Below are 17,796 nucleotides of genomic sequence, written 5' to 3'. Positions count from 1 at the left end.
CTGGCCTGTAGACCGCCGCCTCTCCCTGTGACTTCTGTGTGTGTCTGCGACCACAATGCCCTTTGTGTAAGGACACCAGTCATATAGGATCAGAATCCCCTTAGTGACCTTGATGACCTCTGTAAGGACCCTAGCTGCAAATAAGGTCCTAGAGGTTAGGACTCCACCTTATGAATTTGGGGGACAGGACACATTCCAGCCCATCCCAGGCAGAAACAAGGGGTTTTCCAGTAACACCAGCTCCCTGGGCCTCTGCCCCTCCCCCTCTGCAGGGCTCCACCTGCACCTTCTTTGCTCCTGCGTTAGGTGTGACCTGTTCCAGACCCTCTTTGCAGAGTGTAGCTGGCTCAGCATGAGGCCACAGGCCTCTCGGGAGGGTGGGCACTGCTGAGAACAGACTGGCCTAGGTGCCCAGGTGGTCGCAGGTGAGGGGCTGCTTCTGGGGCCCCAGCAAGCCTAGAGGGGCTAGGACAGGCTAGGAAGGGAGGGTCCCATGCATCCACTGCCTGTGGCATCACGTTGACAGCACCCCCTTCACCCGGGCGGTCCTGACCACCCAGGACCCGAGGCTGTGCCACTGTGGACTGATGGGAGCCAGGGTCATGGGGAGGACAGGGCGCTGTTGGCAGGACCCACTCTCTTCTCCTGCTCATCTCCCTGTCCTGGTTCTGTGTGGGGTCCACTGCCCCAACCCGCAGGACAGCCCAGGCCCTGTGTTGGTGGCCACTGCCTGGCTCCTACTATCCTGACACTACAGAGGAGATGCTAGCTCACTCAGAGCTCCTGGTCCTTCCCCCCAACCCTCCCCCTGGCATTTGCCTGTGAGCCCTGGGGGTCCCCCCCCCCCAGCAGGCCCCCAGGGGTCGGCCCTCCTTCCCATTGATAGCATGCAAATCTCTAAATGCGATCCAATTAATGCCCAAATGAGGGCCTGGGAGCTGCCTGGGCAGCAGGAGAGGCCTGGCTGCGCTTTATCTCCCGGCTCAAATATTTGTCTCTCATTTGAATACCTTTTGTGGGCAGCAGGCGGGACTGCAAAGGGGCCTGGCTGCCGGCAGACAAAGCCAGGCTCTTGCTCACACTCACGCGAGGTCTGGGATGGGAACCATAGTGTGCTGCCCCTTTTCACCATCTCTGGATCTGATCGTCCCACCTGGCAAGGCCTTTGGGGGCCCCCACGGCCCCTCCCTGACCATCCCTTCCAGCCTCCAGTCAGCACAGGCTTCTCACCCAGCTGGCCTTTGCTGTACACGGCCACCTGCAGGGACCTGGGGTCCTTCTGCCCCAGGCCAGAGTCCAAGTTCTATGGGAGGGGTGTGGTGGCTGGCAGGCTGGGGTCACTTCCCAGTGGGCACTGGGTTGGGGTGCACCAGGGGGCCTGGCTCTGCCAGCGGGGCGGGGTGCAGAGTGGGTGTTGAGTGCGTGGCCGGATGTGTTAGCACCTGCCTCCACCTTCCCAGTGCCCGCTAACTCACCTGGGCTGCGTGGTCACAGCATTAACCACCTGGGCTGATGTGTCGTGCCCATTTCACAGGCATGGAAATTGAGACCTGGACTTTGGATGAGCTTCCAAGGCTGGTCAGGGAACAGAGCAGGATTTCCAGGGAGGGGACACACATGGCAGTTCTGCTCTGGGGGAGCAGGTCAGGTCCCCTTCCTCCCCACACCCCTCCCCTGACCCCTTTGTAGCAAGTGGGTCTGAGCCTTTAGGGCCAGGAGAACTGGGTAGAGTATGCAGTGGGAGCCTCGGGCTTCCCATAGCCTGGGGACCAGCTGAGCTGCCCAGGCCCGCCTGCCAGGAGTCCTGACAACCATTTCTCCATACATATGGGGCCATGAGTCTGTGTTCCATACTGCCCTCAGCCCCTCTGCCAGGGCACCTCTGTGCCAACACAAACTCAGCGACCTAGCCAGATCCCTCTCTCCCAGGGAGCCTTCTAGGAATGCCCTTTCCTGGTCTCAGAAGGCAGGATCAGGTGGGGCCTCCTCTCAGCTGCCTTCAGGGAGACCAGGAAAGAGACTGGGCGGGAGAGGAGACCCCCACTCATCCCTGGGCCCTGCGTGTGGGAGGCTGCTTAGCTTCCAGGATGCAAGGAGCATGGGGGAGCACTGGGCACAGCAGGGACTTGGGAAGGCAAGGCTGGTCTTTGGTGGCCAGTGGGGGATTTCACAGACGGGCAATGGGTGTCTGGAGCCCTTGGGCTTGGAGTTATGACCCCTTTGTTTCTGCTCCCAGACCTGCTGCCCCTTGGGGGTCTGGAGTTGGGCCATCTCATCCAGGGAACCAGGAGTGACGAGGCTGGCGGGGAGACCCATGGCTGCAGTGGAGGCTGGGTGTGAAGGCCTGTGGCGGGGGGAGGGCTGTGGGGAGGGCAGGTGGACTGGACGGATGGGCCCACACCCCACGGGAATGCAGAGGTGACCTGTCCCTCCGCTTCTCCCATCAGGGCTGGCAGAGCTGACCCACCCCCCCCTTCCCCTGCCTCCCTGAAGAGCAGCCAGCACTTTCTTGGTGGCTCTGTGACCAAGGAGGAGGTGGGGTTGGGAGGAGGGTATGGCCTGGAAGTGGGTGCTGGGCTGGAGGGACAGGCCTTTGGGACTTGCCTTGGGGTCATAGAGCAGGACACCCTAAACTTGCAGGTTCCCCAGCCCTCCAAGGGGCTGCCTGGGGTTGGGCTGCGGGCATGGGTAGCAGTGTCATCTAATTGGGTGTGATTCACCCCAAACGCACGAACGTGGAGTGTGTGCTCACAAACTTTACCTGTGTGCACACTTGTGTGACCTCACGCCTCACCGCTAATGGATGAGCCCTCACCCTCCACCCCTGTTCTGAATCCTGGGACCGGACGTCGGGTTCACTCCTGAACGTCACATCGGCCCAAGCGCGCAGCGTGGACTGTGTCCCGCTTCGTCCATGCTCCTTTCCACCTCGCCGTGTGTGGGGCTGGGCCCAGGTGGAGGTCACAGCTGTGTGTGCGGGGGTCGCCGGGTACCCCTCTGGTACCAGCTGCACGACCCCTGGAGGGCCTTCTGGTCAGTCAGCTCCCGTGTCTGCTCCCATACCTCGCATTCCTTTTGGAATGAGGCAGAGTCATTAAAATTAATAGATGCACCAATTTTAAACGAAAAAGAACAGGAAACCAGACTGTTTGCCTGAGGTCAGACAGCTAGAGGCGGGGCTAGGAGGGCTGCACCCACCAGTCTGAACCCCCTGCTGGTGCTGGGCCCCTGGGAACTGAGGACCCTCCCTCTTCCATCAGCCCACCCTCTGGTCCTCAGTCCTGGCTGTGGGAACCTGCAGGGAAGTGGGTAAATGAGGGTTGCCAGGAGTCTCCCTCTCACATACTCGGATTCCCAACCTCTTCAGAGCCCTCCTGGGGGCTGTGAGGTGGACTGATATGGGGGTCAGAGCTCAGCCAGGGGTCAGCCCAGATCCTGTGGGCCAGGTGGGCTGGGTGAACCAGGTGGGCTTCCTGGAGGTGGGGACTGGGAGCCCTGCAGGATGGAGGACCTTCAGGCAGATGGCCTGCCCAAGAGCAGACTGGGATGGGCCAGGACCCCGGGGGGCAGGGGGCTCAGGGCTCAGCCAGGCCTGGACCCCACCCCCACTGCCCCTGGCTTCCCAGCCCTGCCCCAGCACCCCCACCCCGGAGGCAGCCCAGCCGGGCAGTTGCTCCTTCAGGTCCAACCTGTTCTGGGCAGGGCCAGCCCCCCACCCCGCCGCTGCCCCTGGGGGTGGATTCCAGCTTTCTCTTATGCTCCACTGCTTCTGAAGCCTTGAGGCACCACCTCCACCCAGCTCCAGGTCTCCACGCCCTCCGCTCCCTCAGCCGCAAGGCCTTTGCTCAGAAAAATCAGCCAGAACCCTCCTTCCTCCTGCCTCCATCACACACGTGCGCACGCACACGCACACAAATCGTACACACATGCATAAAAACGCCGACACACGTTCAGACGCAGTCCACGTGTACACACACACACAGACACAGTCACACACGTCACACACCTGTGCATACATGGAGACACAACTGAAGCAGGTTCGGGCTTGCGGCCCTCAGGGCGTGCTGACTCTGGGTGGGGTGAAGAAATCTGTGCCCCCCGTGAAGAAATCTGTGCCTCCCGTGTCCCCCCTTCCCCGACGTGCTCCCGTGCCGAGAGCTCCCTGACACTCGGGAGCACAGGGCTAGGCTGCCTGAGGGCCCACCTGCCTCACCCCCCACACCCTGGCCAGTGCTGGGGCAGTGGGGGATGGGGTGGTCCTTTTGTTTTTATTGGTTTGCCTTAATGTGAGATGTCTCACTGTGGCTTTGATTTGCCTTTCCCCAGTGGCCCATGGTACTGAGCATCTTCTGTGCTTATCCACCACCTTGTATGTCTACACCGCTGGCTTTTTAACTGGGTCATTTGTTGTCTTATTGCTGAGTTTTGAGAGCTGTCTATTCCGCATCCAAGTTCTGCATCTGGTGTGGGATGCACGAATGTTTACTGCAGTCTGTGGGTTTCTCAGTGTCTTAGCTTTGCTGTTTACAGATGAAGAGTTTTACATTTAACAAAGTCCAATGGATCGGGTTGTTTTTTTGTTTTTTTTTTTTCCTTTTATGGACTGTGTTTTGGTTTTGTATCTCAGAAATCTTTGCCCAACCTGGTGGTTTTCAAGTAGGGGCCATTTTACCCCCGAGGAATATTTGGCAATGCCTGGAATTTTTGGTTGTCACATTGGGAGGGCACTACTGTCTACTACGCTGCCGTGTGCAGGATAGCCCCCTTAAGAAAGAATTATCTAGTCCCAAATGTCCACGGCACTGAGGCTGGAGACCCTGGTTTTCCTCAGGCCACAGAGATTTTCTCCCATGGTTTCTTCTAGGGGTTTTATAGTTTCATAGTTTACATTTAGCCAAGTGATTTATTTTGAGTGGTTTTGTGTAAGGTGTGAGATACGTGTTCCAAGATTCGTTTTTTTGCATACACATGTGCAATTGGTCAAGCACTGTTTGTTGAAAAGACTGTCCTTCTTCATTATATAACCTTTGCGTTTTTGCCAAGACTCTACTGACTGTATTTGTGTGGGTTCTGTCTCGAGGCTCTCTGTTCTGTCCCACTTTTCTGTGAGTCCTTCCCCCACCAATCCCACACTGTCTCATTACTGTAGCTTTTAGTAAAATCAGGTAGTAGATATGTAGCAAAATAAAACAAAATGAAATCGGGTAGTACAAGTCCTTCAACTTGGTTGTTCTTTTTCTAAATCATTTTGACTGTTCTAGTTTGTTTGCATTTCCATATGAATTTTAGAATCAACGTGATCACATCTGCAAAAAGAATCTGCTGGGAAACATGATGGAGTGTATGAACCTTTAGGCCAATTTGGGGAAAATAGATGTCTTAACAGTATTAAATCATCCAATCCATGGACATGTGTATCTTTCTATGCATTTAGGTCTTTAATTTCTGTCATGAGTTCTCAGCATGCAGAATCTACACATTTTTCATTATATTTACACGTATTTCATTATGGGGGTGCTATTGTAAGTGGTGTTGTTTTGAAAATTTAGAACCTGTTGCAGATACATAGACCTACAATTAGTTTTTGTATCGACTTTATACTGAGATCCTGCTAAGCTCTCTTATTAGTTCTAGGGGTTTTTGTAGTCTTGAGGGGAGATTTTTGATGTGAACATTCACGTCATTGTGAATGCAGATGGTTTTACTTCTTCCTTTTCAATGCCACTTATTAGATGTCGTTATTAGATGCCATTTTTATGTGATTATGATATACCCCTTATTTCTTTTTCTTGCCTTATTACACTAGCTAGGCCTTCCAGTAAGACGTTGAGTAGTGTCCAAGAAAGAGATATCTGTGGACTTTTCCCAGTCTTGGGGGGAAGCAGTCTTAGTATGTTTGCTTTCCTTCTGTGTTTTAGATATCCTTTATTAGATTAAGAATGTTCTCTTATTCCTAATTTTCTGAGAGTTTTTTTTTTCTTAAAGATTATGAACATGTAAAAATAAAATAAAATAAAATAAAAGATTATGGACATGCACTAAATTTTATTTTATCAGTTTTTCCTCCCAGTATTTAGAACCTCTGTAGTTAGGATTGTTTTCTCGTCTTGGAAAATTGACCCCCGTATCATCATGTGACATCCCTCTTATTCCTTGTAATACTTCTTGTTCCAAAGTTCACTTTGATTTGGGCACAGCTGCTCCAGCTTTATTTTGACAACTGTTTGCGTGGCATATGTTTTCCATCCTTTTACTTCAAACCTACTCATGGCTTTCTGTTTAAAGTGGGTCTCTTATGGACGGACAGCATCTAGTTGCTCTTTCATTGTTGATTCGATGTGACAACACTGACGACCTCTTTCTTTTAATTGGTGTGTTGGGATTATTCAAATTCAGTGTGATTATTTATGCATTTGGATTAAACATTACAATCTTGCTAGCTCTTTTCTATTTGTTCCATTCCATTTGCTTTTTCTTCCTTTCTCTCCTGCCTTCTTTCAGGTTTACTGGGTCTATTTTATGATTCTGTTTGATCTCCACTATTACCTTATTACTTAAACATCTTTTTTAAAAAAATTAATAGTTGTGCTCGCTTCGGCAGCACATATTAAGAGTTGTATGAGGACTTATCATATACGTTTTTAATTAATCAAGTTCTACCAAATGCTATCACGTTGCTTTATATGTCACATAAGGAATTTACAGCTATGTGTTCTCAATTCCTCCCTTATTTGTGCTTATTATCGTCATAAATTCTACTTTAACTTATCCTATAAACATATCATGTGCTATCACTATTTTTTGTTTAGATGGCCAGTTATCTTTCAGAGCCTTAATATAAGAAAGAAATGAATTTTTTTTTAAATTTTTTTTTTAAATTTTATTTATTTATGATAGTCATACAGAGAGAAAGAGAGAGGCAGAGACACAGGCAGAGGGAGAAGCAGGCTCCATGCGCCGGGAGCCTGATGTGGGATTCGATCCCGGGTCTCCAGGATCACGCCCTGGGCCAAAGGCAGGCGCCCAAACCGCTGCGCCACCCAGGGATCCCCAGAAAGAAATGAATTTTATTTGTATCTTCGTTTGTTCCATTTCTAGTGTTTTTCATTTCTTTGGCATCATGCCCCTTTTGTCTGAAGAACTTCCTTTAACATTTCTTATAATGAAGTTGTTCCAGCAATTGGTTGTCCATTTTTGGTTTACTTGATACAGATCTTATTTCTTCTTCTTCTTTGGAAGATTTTTGCACTGGGTGTAGAGTTCTGGGCCCAGGGGCACCTGGGTGGCCCAGTCAGTTAAGTCTGCCTTTGGCTCAGGTCATGATCTCAGGTCCTGGGATCTAGTATCACGCGGCGCTCCTGCTCAGCGGGGAGTCTGCTTCTCCCTCTCCCTTTGCCAGTCTCCCTACTTGTGCTCTTATTCTCTCTCGAATAAATAAATAAAAATATTTTTAAGTTATTTATTTATTTATTCATTCATGAAAGAGAGAGAGAGAGAGAGAGAGAGAGAGAGGCAGAGACACAGGCAGAGGGAGAAGCAGGCTCCATGCAGGGAGCCAGACATGGGATTCGATCCTGGGTCTCCAGGATCAGGCCCTGGGCTGAAGGCGGCGCTAAACCACTGAGCCACCCGGGCTGCCTTTTTTTTTTTTTTTTTTTTTTTTAAAAAAAAGATAATTCTGGGTCCAGAGATTTTAGTTGCTATCTTTTCCCTCTGGCCTCGGCTGATTTGGTTTTGACAAGAAGTGTAGTGTTGTGTTTGTCTTTTTCCTCTGTATGGAAGATACCTTCCTTCTCCAGCCACTTTCAAGATGTTGTCTTTTGCCTTGGGTTTTCAGCATTTTGAATATACAAATATACCTTGGGTTGTTTTTTTATGGTATTTATCTTGCTGGATGTTCTCTGAATGCTTTGAGTCTGTGGCTTGTTGTGTGTCGATAATTCTGTGAAATTCTCATCTGCTCTTTCCCCCAAATATTTCTTCTGCACCATTGTTTCTACCATGCCTTCTGTCATTTCCCTCTGAGATCCCAGTCATGCTCGCAGTATACCATTTGACCTTCCCCACGGCTCACACTTGCTCTATTTTTGGGTCTTTCCCCTCTTAATTATTTTGTGCTCCTTGCATTTATTTCAATTGAGATACTTTCTGTTGGCCCATCTTCAGGTCTGCAAGTTCTCTCCTTGGCTGTGTCACATTTATCGATGAGCCCATTGAAGGCATGCTTCTCATCCCTGTCATAGCATTTTTAATTCTAGAGTTTCTGGGATGCCTGGATGGCTCAGTGGTTGAGTGTCTGCCTTTGCCTCAGGGTGTGATCTCGGGGTTCTGGGATTGAGTCCCACATCGGATTCCCCCCAGGGAGCCTGCTTCTCCCTCTGCCTCTGTCGCTGCTTTTCTCTCTCTCGTGAATAAATAAATAAAATCTTAAAAAAAATTCTAGAGTTTCTGTGTGATATTTTTTCCTCCAAGTTTCCACCTGTTTGCTGGAATTACCTGTCTCATCTTGCATGTTGTCTTCCTTTCTATGAGGATCTTTGGCATATTTATCAGAGTTATTAAAAATTCTAACAGTCTCAACATCTGTATTGCATCTGAATCTGGTTGTTCTGATTGCTTTGCCTTAATGGTGTGTGTTTTCTCCTTGCTTTTTTATGGCCTCATAATATTTGTTGAAATCCAGACATCTATGTAGGACAGTGGGGACTGGGGCAAATAATTTTATACCAGGATGTGAGGACGTCCTGAAGACAGGGTTTGCAGTCGGTCTAGCAGGAGACTGAGCTGGGTTTGTGTTTCTCATTGTGGTACTTACCCTCCAACCACCTGACCCCAAATTCCTCTGGCATCACCTTATGTGTAGAGTGGAGATCACTCTTCCCAGCGTCAGATCCACCTTTAGCACAAAGCACTGCCTCTGTGAGGCACTTCTATACTCTCAGAGATTTCCCAGTGACATTGGAGTGTCATCTATAATGTGTCAGCCTGGTGGTGGGGATTGGGGCTGTTTCTTCTCTCTCAGATTAACCCCAAGACCTGGGGTCTTACAGGCATAGTCTTCTGGCTCTCACCCACCCACAGCTATAGACGGGACCCAGTATATAGCTCGTCCCTCCCCTGGGGGTCTACGGATCATAGGATTCTTGCCCCCTGCCTCAGTGGCTCTCACCAGTACACTGAATGTGATAGTGTTTTTTGGCCCTTGCTCCAGCATTTTGGGGTGTTTACTCCCAGGGAAGAGTAGTCTGGGTGGGTTTTGTGCCTTTGATGCTCTAACTGCTGTCCCCCTCTGCCAGGCCCATGTTACAAGGGACACACTCACAGGGACCTTGCCAGTCCTTTTAGTAAGCGTCCACCGTGGCCCATGGAGACCAGCAAGTGGGCGTGATTTCTGTTTCTTCTGTGGCCTCCAAGGTTTCCATATTCCCTTGTCAGTCCACACTTGGCTTTGACCAATTCATTGCCAATTCTAGCTGAACTGGGATCCCCGGGTGGCTCAGCGGTTTAGTGCCTGCATTCAGCCCAGGGCGTGATCCTGGAGATCCGGGATCAAGTCCCACATCAGGCTCCCTGCATGGGGCCTGCTTCTCCCTCTGCCTGTGCCTCTGCCTCTGTGTGTGTGTGTGTGTGTGTGTGTGTGTGTGTGTGTCTGTCATGAATAAATAAATAAAATCTTAAAAAAAAAAATTCTAGCTGAACTGTTGTCACTGGTGCCAGGTGTCCTCTGTCCCAGGTAAGTAGATGCTCACAATCCATTTCTCCTTGCAGGTGTGCTTCCCGGGAATGCATGACCTCAGTTCTCTGGGGGTTCTGAGGAAAGTGGTGAGTTTTCGGGCTGTTTGGTGCCTTCTGTATTGTGTTGTTGAAGGGTGGGAGTGGTACCCTCTCCAGTTTTCTGCCTCCCCAGTGGGAGCTGGAGGTCACCCCTCACTCCGACTGCCCAATTTCACAAGCACCACTTCCTCCTGAATGGACATGGACCATCATTAGCCATTTGTACAAATGGGTGACCAGGGGCCCAACGGGCTGAGAACCAGTCCTAGCCACTTGTAGGTCAAGCCATATCTAGGAAGCTTTCTCACCTTGGTGGTGCTGGAACTGCTTGGGACATGTCCCAAAGGGGGAGATTGGGGCAGTGTGGTGTCTGGAGGCTCCTTCCACATCTCTGATGCCCCCTGGCCTGGCCCTCTGCTGGCATCACTTCATTCCCCTGTGCCTGGGAAACTTTGATGCCATCTGAGGACCCCCAGGGCCCATCCTTGGAAATGGAGGCAAACTGGTAGGTTGGCTTTGATGTTGAGGGCCTTTCTGACAGCCTGGGAGTTAGTCCGGCCTGTGTGGAGGCTGAGGGTGAGTGGCACAGTGTGTAGTCCTGGAGGGCTCTGGGCCCATCCACAGGTAAATCAGCATGACTCTGGAACAGGCTCAGGTGCAGCCCTGGTGCCTGGCCTCGCCCTCACCTCCCTTCTCAAGTGGGCCTCTTATGATTCCTAGGAGCATCATCCTGGGGTAGGGCTTGGGAGGAGGAAAGGGGTGACACCATAGTAAGCCAGCCACGGACCACTGAGCTTTAATGAAGTTCCCAGCTCATCTCACCCAGCCTCCCCTCTGTGGAGGCTCAGGTGGGGTCACCTATTGAAGAGCGTGAGGCCAGCCTTCTGTCCTTGCCAGACTCCAGCTCTCCTTCACAGAGAACATCTGAAGCTTCTCAAGCCATGCCTGCCGGCCTGCCCAGGCCAAATCTGGGTGCTGCTAAGGATGTGTCCTGGTCTCCTTTCCAGATTGGCAGGAGGGTGGTATCAGGGTCTGAGAAGAACTGCACCAGGCATACCAGGCCCTGTCGATCAGAGCTGACCTGCTTGACCTCATGAAGCTTAACTCTGGGAGTCTCAGGTCAGATTTCTTGGAAACAGGGCCCAGGGTAGGGTTCCCCGTGCAGGAGAAAGCACATAAGCAAGGACATGTGGCTTCCACCCGACCCCATCTGGAGCTTGCTGGTCTACCCAGCCACACACACACACACACACACACACACACACACCACCACCACCACTGCCATCCCCCCCCCCCCACACACACACACAGGGAGCTTGCTGGTCTAACTGGCACCAAGGGCCCCACGGAACTGGAAGCCAGAGCCCAACTCTTCTGTTCCTCCTCATTGGTCGCTTGCCATGCAGTCCCTCTGGGGCCCAGACTTCTAGTTTGAGGGGCTGCCCTTTAGCAAGAACAGTGCTTTGGAGAGCTGTTAGCTATGGACACTCAGTGGGGACAGACACACAGGCCTGGGAAAAGGAACCGGACAGGACACCAGGCACGTCCTTTACAGACCACCCCTTGCACTGCACACGTTCTCTCACTTATTGGGCTCTGTCTACCTGGGATGGCTTCTCAGGGGCTGGGTCATCCCAGCTGGGACATCTACACAGACAGGGTTAGAAGGATGAGCTCTAATCCTTGTTCTGCTGTTGCTCCTGGATCCAAAATGGATACTCTGTCTTCCCTCTTCCATCACCCATTCTAGCTGGCCCGCCTCCTTAGATGGCCCCTGGCCACCGTGGCCTCATCATGGCTGTCTGCAGTGCTTGTCCGTTTGCTGTATAGTCTTGTCAGGGGACTGCCAAGAGATGCCTATCCTGGACTGCCTGAGCCCTGAACACCTGCCCTGTTTGATAATAACACCTTTCCTCCTCGTGATGCTTGGGCCAGTCACCCCCCACCCCAGTACTGTCCCTTCATTCTTCACCAGGAGGCTTGCTGGCTCGAGGAGCCCAAAGTGACCAAGTGGCAGCAGACACTTTAAGTGTAGTAGTGTCTCCTGGGGGAAGTGTCTCCCTCTGGGAACCAGGATCTCTAGACCAATGGAGCCTAAAGATGCCATAAATTTGCTTCTGTCCCACACAAAGTGGATCACCAGCAACAGTGATCAGAGGTCTAGCCACTGAGCAGGCTTCCCCCATAGTCGTCACTTGGTCCATACCTGAGAATGCTGTAGGCCAAGAGCAGTCCACCTGGGCTTCTACTCACACACCCAGTGAACCCACTGACGAGCCACGCCTGGGCCTCTCTCCATCACCCGATCCTAGAGGACGTCCCCAGAAGATCCGAGGTGTGAACTACAGAGCAGGTGCCAGCACAGCACCAGTGGGGGACCTGGGAGCTCAGAGTCCTTGTTTGTGTGGCTTTCCTGTGCTCTCTGCTCTTTCTCACTGTCTGACAGATCATGGCTGGCCTTGCCGGACCTTCTGACGTGGTAGGTCCATGATGGACATTTATAACCACATGGGCACTTGGGGTCCGGTAGTGTGCCAGGAGCCTCTCACTGAAGGGCATAGTTCAGGGTGCCTGGGTGGCTCAGTCAGTTGGGTGTCCGACTCTTGGTTTCTGCTCAGGTCATGATCTCAGGGTCGTGGGATTGAGCCCCATGTTGGGCTCCATGGTGAGTACCGAGTTTACTTGAGAGTCTTCCTCTCCCTCTGCTCCTCCCACTCGTGTGTGCTCGCTCTCTCTCTCTCTCTCTCTCGAATAAATAAATAAATAAATAAATAAATAAATGTCTTTTTAAAAATGGCACAGTTCCCCATATAACCTTACTTGAGCTCTAGGAGTCTGCCTCAACCCTTTCATGGGGTTTGCTCTATAAGTGGTATCTTCTCCACTACAGATACCCCTAGTACTCTAGGATTTGCCAGGTTTTATTGCAAAGATTTCACAGTACATTGTCTCTAAATCTGAGTAGAAGGTGCCTCCTGCCTTCTACAGGGTCCCTGTGTCTTACTCAGGGCACCCAGAGTACTCATGCTTGCTCATCCTGTCCCACTGATGTGATGTCATCCACATTGTAGGCAGAGGTGATGGTCTGTGGGATGTCCCGAGGTCCTTTCTCTCTGGACCGTGTTGTGACAGAGAGCTGGAGAATCCACATGCTCCTGAATGAGATCATGAACGTGTCCTCTCACCCATCCCGCGTGAGTGCAAACCTCCTTGAGACTCTTCCGATGGGTCTTGACCTAAACTCATGCACCCCGTCGGCATCTACACACGGTATGCCACGGCTCTGTTAGATCTGGGCAGGGCCTCGCTTCTGGCCTCCCAGCTACTCTGGGAGCAGCATGAACTCCCCTAGTCAAGTCTGAGGTCATCTGCAGTCAAGGGGTAGATTCACTTAGTGTCTGGAGGGGCCAGGGTGACCACACAAGTGGAGACATGACAGGGACCACACCCCTGGCAACCTTGACCTTTGCCAGTCCCTGGGGAAATCATGCTTCCCCAGGCGTGTCGAGGTACGGTTCATGTGTGGGGCACTGCACAAATTTCAGGTGTGCAGTTTATATGTCGAGTATGCATGTGACAGTGAGATCAGGGTGCACACTCAAGAGTGAGCACACACCTAACCCTGGAAGTTGCTCTGTGCCCCTTGGGAGCCCTGTCCCCTTTCCCCTCTCCCTCGGCCTTGCCTGCCTTCGGGTCTGCTCCCTGGCACCATGGGACCGTTTTCATTGTCAAATGTTGTGTGTAGCTGCCGTCACACCACATGTGCTCTCCTGTCCAGCTTTTTTCTCTCTGCAGACAGATCCTGACACCCGTTCATAGCACTGCGAGCATGGGTGGTCCTTGGTCAGCACTCCTCACGCGCCTTCTGCTGCCGGTGCGCCGAGTGTCCTGTACCTGCTGGTTATGCCAGACTAGTCAGTTATTCTGTTCAAGTGTCTAGTGTCCTTACAGATGGCCCACATGCCTGCTATCTGGTCTTGAAAGAGGGGCACTGAACCTCCTTTGACACCCAACGTTTCTCTCTCCCTCCAGATTCAGCTGTCTTGCAGCTCTGTGATTCGGTGCGTGTGCATTTAGAATCCATACATTCTCTTGCAAAAGACACCCTTTTGTTATCAGGAAACGACCTTCTTCATCTTGATGGATAATCTCTCAGGCTTACTTCTTGGACCTTAATATTGACGGTCTAGCTTTATTAGTGTTCATTTGGTTGCTACTTTTTTATTCTTTTATTTTTAACCTACTTGTGTCTTTATTTTTTTTTTTTTAAAGATTTTATTTATTTATTCATGAGAGACATAGAGAGAGACGCAGAGATACAGGCAGAGGGAGAAGCAGGCTCCATGCAGGGAACCTGATGCGGAACTCGATTCCAGGACCCCGGGATCACGCCCTGAGCCGAAGGCAGACAGACGCTCAAACACTGAGCCACCCTGGTGTCCCTCGGTCTTTATATTTAAAGTGTATTTTGGGGCACCTGGGTGAACCTGCTTCTCTCTCTGCCTGGGTCTCTGCCTCTCTCTATGTGCCTCTCATGAATAAATAAATACAGTCTAAAAGATAAAATAAAGTGTATTTTTTTTGTAGGCAGCAGATAGTTGGGTCTTGCTCTCTCTTATCCAATCCAGGCATGTCCACCTGTTTGTTTGGGTGTTTAGACTCCTCATGTTGGCCGTGAATGCTGGGATGCAAGTTCATCATCACACACGCTGCTTTCTCCTTATACCACCGGCTCTCCCTTTGCAGAGAATATTTTCTGTGATGTTATCTTGTTTCCTCTCCTGGCTTATTATCTGTAGCCATCTGTGCTGTCATTCTGTGGCTGTGTCAGGATTCCGATCACACGGTTTAATCTGACATGGGTCCATCTCGGGCGGCGGCAGACCGCAGCCCACATCGCTGAGAACCATGTGCAGGCGCATTGCCGCTTCCCGCTCACCTTTGCTTGCGCATCATGCACATCGCTTCCACGCGCCACAAACCTCACACGCCGCACCTGTTAGATTTTGTTCGGTCGAACTTTAACTAAGCTTTTCATTTCCAAATAGTTTCAGATTTTAGGAAAAAAATTCACAGTCAGGGCGGAGCAGTCATACACTCTACACTCTCTCACTGTTAAGAGTCTTGCAGTCAGATGGCTTATGGCTCACCGTTGCAATTACATAATAAATTATATAGTAAAGATACATCAGGTACAAGAAAAACAGTGATTATTTGCCCTTGAAAGTACGTTACCATTTTTGTAACTTTGTGGCTTGGTATGGCTTTCTTTCTGTCTGAAGAATTTCCTTTAATCTTTCTTGAGGCATAGGCATAGGTGCTGGTGATTACTTCTTGTAGTTCTTTAATGGGTGAAAATGCCTGGATCTCGCCTTGACTGTGGCCAGGTCGGCCCCCAGCCCTTTCCCTCACCACTTCCCATCAGACCTCTGCCGCCACTCACTTTTGTCATCCACGCATCATGTGTCTTTTCCGTTGGGCAGATCCGAAGACTTCTCTCACTCTGACTTAGAGAAACTGGACTGTGATCCGCCCCCGTGTGCTCATTCTTTCCCAGTCTTTCTGTGCTGGGACTTGTCGAGAAGTTCTCAGATCTGTGGGTTTACATTTCCTCCAATTGGAATTTTTTTTTTTTTTTTTTTGGCTATTAAACAAACTTGAATTTTAGAACAGTTTAGATCTGCAGAATTACTGTGAGCAGAGAGTTCAGTGGGGGGGGGGGAGGGGCAGTCAGAGTTCCCACTGACCCTACATGTGGTCCCCCCTCTGGCATCTTCTGTTTGCCACAGTCTGTGTCAGGATCCCATCCAGGACCCCACATAGCCTTCATCACAGTGTCTCCCCATGCTCCTCTTGCTGGAGACAGTTTCTCAGACTTTGCTTTCTTTCCATGACCTTGGCCATTTTGAGGAGCACTGGTTGGGTATTTTGTAGAACGTTCCTCAACATGGATTTTGTCTGATGGTTTTCTTGTGATTAGACAGGGGTCTCAGGCATGAGGGAGGAAGGCCTTGGGGGCTCAGGGTCCTTTCCAAGGGAGGCCACACGCTATCCACTGTGTGTTGTTTATTCAATTATTTATTTGCATCAGCTTGGACTGATGGATATTTAGTTAATAATCTGAGTTATCACCCAATATTACTTTATATATTTTGTTACTTAAGTATGTACCGCTTTGGCTACTGGGGACTTTCAGCTGGCTCCCATGCACCCCTGCATGCCCCCAACAACACCCAACAACAGGGTTTCTCTTTTAAGCATTTTCTTGCTTTCTTGCCCTACAATGTGCTCCAGGGTCAACTTATCTATTTCCTGCACCAGCCATTTCTCCAAGGCTCCTCTGGTTGGGGAATGGTATTAGAAACCAAGATCTGGGCACAAGGTGTGCTCATTGCTACTGGATGTCACGGCCTCCAGGCTCCCAGCTGGCACAGCCAGGAGATACAAGTGTGTGGTGACTGGTGTGTCCACACTTATGTCTGTCTATTTCCATGCATAGCCACTGATATTTAAATTATGCTGAATATGAGTTCGTGGTGACCTGTTCAACCCTGTTACCACCTGGATTATTCTGGCCTCCTCTCCTAGCCGACCTGTAACATCCCTCTCCAGCAGTGGGAAACTGGCTCCCCACATCCACCCCGCACTTATTTTTTGCTCCATTTAGGATCCCGTGCAGAATTGTGAACCTGCACCCCCACGGGGACCACCTTATCAGCTAGACTACAACACGTGCGTGCTGTACCACACTGTCACTCACACAAATCTCACTCATTGCCAAAACTATTTAGGTGGTTTCATACATTTAGATGATTTCTTTATAATCTGCATTCTGTTCTGGGATCTCCCACCTAGAGAATTATTATATGTGAAGGTTTGCTCTTTGTCTATCAAGTTTTAGGAATTTTGATAAATGCCTAATTCTTCTATTCACCATCGTGATATCATTGATCATAGTTTCAAACTGCCTTAGAGATCCTCCAAGATCCACCTGTTCATCCCTCCATACCCCCTCCCCAAGCCCTGGCAAGCACTGATCCTTTTACTGTCTCCCTAGTTCTGCCTTTTCCAGAACATCCCAGATTTGGAATCACAGTGTGCAGCCTTTTCAGGCTGGCTTCTGTCACTGGCAATATGCAAGTCTTTTCATGACTTGAGAGGTCATTTCTTTTCATCCCTGAGCATCATTCTGTGGTGTGGGCAAGCCACAGGTTCTTTATTGGTTCACCTATTGAAGGATTTCTTACTTGCTTCCAGTTTTTGGTTATGAACAAATAGAGCTACTGGGAATATTTGTATGCAGGTTTTGTGTGGGCATAATTTCCAGATCAGCTGGGTGAGTACCTGAGGGTACGACTGCTAGATCAGATGATAAGACGAGGTGGTTGAGTTTTGTTAAGAAACTGCCCATGGTCTTCCAGAAGGGCTGCCCCACTCTGTATTCCGGTCCTTGGAGAGTGAGAACGGCTCCACGTCCTCGCCAGCAGCTGGTGTCGGCATGTTTGGGATTTTAGCCATTCTGACAGAGAGGTAGTGGTATCTCATTGTTGATCAATTCCTCAGTAACAAGGGATACTGAGCATCCTCTCACACACCTACTTTCCATCTGTACAGCTTTGGTGAAGAGTCAGAAATGAGGTTTGTATACTTTTCTCCTTTTTTAATTGGGTTTTTGTGTTATTATTTTTGTTTATCCTTGAGAGATCCTTTGTATATTTTGGATGCAAGTCTCTCTCTCTTTTTTAAAGATTTTATTTATTTATTCATGAGAGACACAACGAGAGAGGCAGAGACATAGGAAGAGGGAGAAGCAGGCTTCCTGCGGAGAGCCTGATCGGGACTGGAACCCAGGACCCCAGGTTCACACCCTGAGCCGCAGGCAGGCACTCAACCACCAGGCCACCCGAGCCATCCACCCCATGGATGCAAGTCCTTTATCAGATGTGTGTTTTGAGAATATTTTCTCCCGGTCTCTGGCTCGGCTTTTTGTCCTCTTGAGAGCGTGTTTCACAGAGCAGACTA

Source organism: Vulpes lagopus, chromosome 11 (assembly GCF_018345385.1).
Source record: "Vulpes lagopus strain Blue_001 chromosome 11, ASM1834538v1, whole genome shotgun sequence".
Taxonomy (NCBI): Eukaryota; Metazoa; Chordata; class Mammalia; order Carnivora; family Canidae; genus Vulpes; species Vulpes lagopus.
This window is presented reverse-complemented; position numbering follows the sequence as displayed.